This window comes from Saccostrea cucullata, unplaced genomic scaffold (assembly GCF_032062105.1).
Source record: "Saccostrea cucullata isolate Sc308-1 unplaced genomic scaffold, CSIRO_AGI_Scuc_v1 ctg21066, whole genome shotgun sequence".
In the NCBI taxonomy this organism is placed as follows: domain Eukaryota; kingdom Metazoa; phylum Mollusca; class Bivalvia; order Ostreida; family Ostreidae; genus Saccostrea; species Saccostrea cuccullata.
Window position 1 is genome coordinate 1,020 of NW_026936311.1, and position 6,206 is coordinate 7,225.

A 6,206-nucleotide genomic window follows, 5' to 3' on the forward strand; every position below is an offset into this window, starting at 1 on the left:
TTAACATTCAAACCGGAGTCTTAGATCTAGATTCGATAAATGCTTATATGGCTTGTTATTTTGAAAAGTGGGGGGGGGGGGCAGAAATAAATAGATTAATTGAATTCTAGGTAAATTTGTGACCCCTGCAAAATGAATAATCTGCATAGTTGGCGTTTTTGCAACCTTTTTTTGCTTTTTATGATCTTCTGTTTTATTTTTGAACGCAAACTTTTTGCTAATAACGTATATATGTTTTACAATCTGAGCTGTTTTTTCATACATTGTTTTTACATGTAACAGGGGAGATCATTATAAAACTTTACTTTGTTATGTAAAAAAATATTACTTTAAGGTTTTTGGGTCTCCCCATTTAATGTATAATTAATATACAGCGTCGATTTCAATAAATGACAATTCACACAAATCTTGTGTTTTGATATTTTATCCAGGATGAAAACTGTAAGTAAATGTGAATGTTTGTTAAAGAAACATTATGGCATGAAGGCCATGCATGTGGATTGTATTTGACATTAAAAAATCCCAAATATTTTTTAAATATCAAAATTGATTAAATCATATAGTTCTTTACAGCTAGAATTTGGTCCATCATATGAAATAAGAATTTTTTTTTTATTAATTTTAAATAAGAATAATAATAAAAAAAATAGATAAATTATTTTTACACTGAAATGAGGACAGACTTTTCGTTATTTTTCCGATCATGACAAGGAGCACACAGCGGATGTGACCGGTCGGCAGGCAATGCTCACACCTCCATGACACCTGATCCCACCTCTGATGTTTTGGAGGTCCCTGTTTGCTGTGCCTTATTTTGTAATGTTTCATGGACTTTTGATCTTGAATACTGTTCCATACGTTTCATGCACCATGTCTAAATGAATCAGGCGAGTGTAGTTGGTCCCAGGCCTTATGCATTCATATGTCTACTCAATCTCAGTACTTCTTAATTGAAATATATTTAGATAATGAACATAAAATCCATCATAGAGAGTTTGTCATTTCTTATAATATTTCTTATATTTTACTGACTAAAGAAGTAAATATGCAATTGAAATTTAAACTATTGGAGAGTAGGAAAATCACAATCCTAAAAACAACCTTTTCCATAAAGATCATGTCTTAAAACTGGGGATGTCAACGAGTACCCGGTTAACCGGGTACTTGATCGAACGTCCGAGTATCGAATACTAAACATGGTACTCGGTTACTCGGATGTATATTATTTCTTATTTCAGAATACACTTCACATGTGAACAGAATTCACATACGGTTATTAGCGGGTCGTCATCAACACCCGTAAATCGCCAGTTATTGCCTGTGGCTGTGTTTATACAGTAATTAGTAACCAATCTGCTGATACACAATTTTTCTTACCTGTTGTATTCCTTAAATATTGCTTGGATGGCTTCAATGATTGTGTTCAGTGTACGTCGTTTATTTTAATTACTGTTAACCAACTTTTATTTGTGTGCGAGAAATATTCGCGAGCTTCGAGATCGACTTAAACTCGTGAATATTAATCGCCGCAAACCAATAATTTTGCTTAGTATTTGTGAAGAATGTTTCTTCTGTCCCGAATATTAATCGTCGCGGATTGATTTCAAAAGGACGAATCGCGAATAAAAGATGACACGAATAATTGTTGGTTTACAATATATTTAGATCATTTTCAAAATTGCAGCGAGTATAAGGCAACGAAATCGGACATGCTTAGAAATGTCGCTACACACTTCTAAGGTGAAGAAATATTTAGTACAATTTTAAGATAAGGAAATGTTGAAAGTCATTTTTTGTAACAAGTTTCGTGTATACAGGGGAAACAAACAATATATGAAATAATATATGACTAGCGATCTCAGCAACGTACGTTCATTCTTGTTTGCTAGTCTACACAGAGAAAAGTGGCTCGCATGATTTTCATGCGATTTGCTTTTCGCATGAATTTCATGCGAAAATCATACAAAAATCGTGCGAAAAATCACACATGCAAATTTCATGCGAATGTCCTCATATAATATTTATGCGAAATTCATGCGATTTTCATGTGACCATGTTATATATGATATACATGCGAATTTTAATTTATCAATTTTTCATGTATAAATCGTGCGAAATTCCCATAAATATTTTGCGATTATTCATAGATCAATAGAAAAACAATAAACAAAGAAATTTATCATTTCAATGTTTATTTAGGTGTTTCTGCCACAGTGAGGGATAACAATTGACAGTCTCTTATGATTCTGATGTAATATTGTTTGGATGTTTCTAGTTTATCCATTGATATGAATAATGTCTGTGTTTAAAGGCAGATTTTCAGTCTTTTTTTCAGTCTTGGGTCCTGACAAGCATTTCCTACAAAGAAATTATATCATAAAATTATATCTTCCCATACTAATATTCCAATTGTTTAGGTTAATTGGAACCAATTCCTAAATTAGGATGACATGAAATAAAATAAATACAATGATATCACTTGAAAGGTCCATGTTTTGTCAATTCGTATATCTTTTGGTCTCACACAAGGAGATAATTTCACTAGTATGTGTTACTACATAGCTTTGATTAATCAATTAACTAGACTCTCAGCAGATAACTCATGAAATAAAAAATAATTTAAAACAATAAATGCTGGGACAAAACTTTAAAATCAGACAAAATATGCCTTATGCACCTTTTAAGAAAGAGAATTAGGAGTAAACATACCTACCCTGAAATACATGTGGGTTTCAGATGTTTGAAAACAGCCTACATACCATCCAGGACTTTGCATCATGTGCACCTAAAAAAAAGAGTTCCCTTTTAATTCAGTGGCACAATTCTGCTAAGATATGACATTCCTAGTACAGGAGTCCCAAATTAAAACTGTAGCCCTAAAAAAAAATTACCAATTTGAAAATAAAAAAAAAAAAAGAAATTGTCTCTCTACATACTATATTGTTCGACATTTGACTATGTTCATTTGATGGTACTGCATGTATAATAAATTATGCTTTGAGCAAAACAAAACACCCTGTGTTTAGTACTTTCATAACTTCATTAAAGAGGCATGTGTCAGATATCATATGAAACAGTGTGTTATTGACCTAGTCCATAGATTGGGTTGATATTGTAAACAAATGAAATAAAATATTTAATTTTAATTGTGATGGCGAACAAAGCGACGCTCGTCACTGCGAGCTGTTACAGCAACTCCTGTGCAAAGAGAAAATTCGGACTACTGCACATTCATTCGATAGAATTTTTTGACGCAATAATTTGGACCCACAATGAATCACTTTTTAAAGCTACAATCTAACGAGGATAGCAGCAAAAGTTCAACTAAAAGTTAACATGCCATGATTTAATGTATAAGTATTGAAGTTAAATAGTAAATGAAGAACATTTCGTTTACTATTTAACTTCAATACTTATACATTAAATCATGGCATGTTCACTTTTAGTTGAACTTTTGCTGCTATCCTCGTTAGATTGTAGCTTTAAAAAGTGATTCATTGTGGGTCCAAATTATTGCGTCAAAAAATTCTATCGAATGAATGTGAATTTTAAGATAAGGAAATGTTGAAAGTCATTTTTTGTAACAAGTTTCGTGTATACAGGGGAAACAAACAATATATGAAATAATATATGACTAGCGATCTCAGCAACGTACGTTCATTCTTGTTTGCTAGTCTACACAGAGAAAAGTGGCTCGCATGATTTTCATGCGATTTGCTTTTCGCATGAATTTCATGCGAAAATCATACAAAAATCGTGCGAAAAATCACACATGCAAATTTCATGCGAATGTCCTCATATAATATTTATGCGAAATTCATGCGATTTTCATGTGACCATGTTATATATGATATACATGCGAATTTTAATTTATCAATTTTTCATGTATAAATCGTGCGAAATTCCCATAAATATTTTGCGATTATTCATAGATCAATAGAAAAACAATAAACAAAGAAATTTATCATTTCAATGTTTATTTAGGTGTTTCTGCCACAGTGAGGGATAACAATTGACAGTCTCTTATGATTCTGATGTAATATTGTTTGGATGTTTCTAGTTTATCCATTGGCATGAATGATGTCTATGTTAAAAGGCAGTTTTTCAGTCTTTTTTCAGTCTTGGGTCCTGACAAGAATTTCCTACAAAGAAATTTTATTATAAAATTATATCTTCCCATACTAATATTCCAATTGTTTAGGTCAATTGGAATCAATTCCTTAATTAGGATGATATGAAATAAAATAAATACAATGATATCACTTGACAGGTCCATGTTTTGTCAATTTGTATATCTTTTGGTCTCACACAAGGAGATATTTCACTAGTATGTGTTACTATGTAGCTTTGATTAATCAATTAACTAGACTCTCAGCAGATACTTCATGAAATAAAAAATAATTTAAAAAAATAAATGCTGAGACAAAACTTTAAAATCAGACAAAATATGCCTTATGTACCTTTTAAGAAAGAAATTTAGGAGTAAAGATACAGTGTACCTACCCTGAAATACATGTGGGTTTCAGATGTTGACAAACAGCCTACACACCATCCTAGACTTTGCATCATGTGCACCTAGAAAAAAAAAGTGTTCCCTTTTAATTCAGTGGCACAATTCTGCTAAAGATATGATATTCCTAGTACAAGAGTCCCAAATTAAAACTGTAGCCCTTAAAAAAATTACCAATTTGAAAATTGAAGAAAGAAAAAAGAAATTGTCTCTCTACATATATTGTTCGACATTTGACTAAGTTCATTTTGATGGTACTGCCTGCATAATAAATTATGCTTTGAGCAAAACAAAAGACCCTGTGTTTAGTACTTTCATAACTCCATTATAGAGGCATATGTCAGATATCATATGAAACAGTGTGTTATTGACCAAGTCCATAAATTGGGTTGCTATTGTAACCAAATGAAATAAAATATTTAATTTTAATTGTGATAGCGAGCAAAGCGACGCTCGTCACTGCGAGCTCTTACAGCAACTCCTGTGCAAAGAGAAAATTCGGACTACTGCACATTCATTCGATAGAATTTTTTGACGCAATAATTTGGACCCACAATGAATCACTTTTTAAAGCTACAATCTAACGAGGATAGCAGCAAAAGTTCAACTAAAAGTGAACATGCCATGATTTAATGTATAAGTATTGAAGTTAAATAGTAAACGAAATGTTCTTCATTTACTTTCATCACTGTTCAGGCTTCTTTTTGGAAATACTAGTATGTAACTTACATATGACGTCATGTGACGTCAGAGTCTAGACGCACCAAATGTCATGTGCAGATTTGCCGAGCCCCGGTCTAAAATGTATTAGAAAATAAATATCTGTTCTCGCCATAACAGCCGTGCCGTTAACATATTATTCTTATTTGATGACAAAGGATTTAACAGACTTATATTACTGAAAAGATGATTTTTTAAAAAAAATCTGATCAGAATTCCTGAATAAGTGAAAACATCAAATGCAACAGTTATCTATTTATCTACTGTAAAACGAGAAAATTTGGAGCATACATATTTTAGCGAAAACGCAACTGGGAATGCATTGGCGCAAATAAATTTTAGCGCTTGCACTTTTCATTAAAATATATAAATGTTAAACTGCTTTTTTAATCCGAGCATATATTTGACTTTTTCACACCTCCCAACCTTATTAATATTCAGGGTCATGAACCCAAGGGAGCATTCATTGCATCAGATATTTTCTTTAAACAAGGAAAGACAACTCAAGATTTTCTTAAATGGTATAGTCAGTTTCTTTTATCAATTTATATACATTTAAATTGTGATAAAATTGGGGGGGGGGGAGAAAAAAATATTGTGAGATAAATTTATTTCATTAAGATCACTTCTGGTCAGTTTTTACTTTGAATAAGTAAAACATTAACACAGTGGATTTTCAGTATGAAATACAGCATAGGTATATGAATGTATTCACTAAATTTCTGTTTAATAAATACAGGTAAATTGAGTTTCAAGTATACCTGATTTCACATAAGCTACATATCTGCAGCTACTGGTACATGTAAATATTTCTGGAAGGTATCTATCTACATAATCATATTCAGTTATTAATTTTTTCTGTTAACTGAATTCAACAAAAATAATTTAAACTGATATGCACACCATTTATATATCATGACTCATATTGAAAAAAAGACAAAGTAAACAAACAGCATGCAATCATGTTTGTATATAC

General features: G+C 31.6%; 1 long non-coding RNA gene across 1 annotated transcript; it reads right to left on the reverse strand.

The window, feature by feature from the left end:
* Positions 1-3,960: 3,960 nt before the first annotated feature.
* LOC134245350 (uncharacterized) lies at positions 3,961-4,952 on the reverse strand. Its single transcript, XR_009987402.1, has 2 exons — positions 4,504-4,952; positions 3,961-4,142 (listed from the first exon to the last, which is right to left on the reverse strand). It is a non-coding gene; the product is annotated as an uncharacterized LOC134245350 (long non-coding RNA).
* Between the last annotated feature and the right edge of the window lie 1,254 nt (positions 4,953-6,206).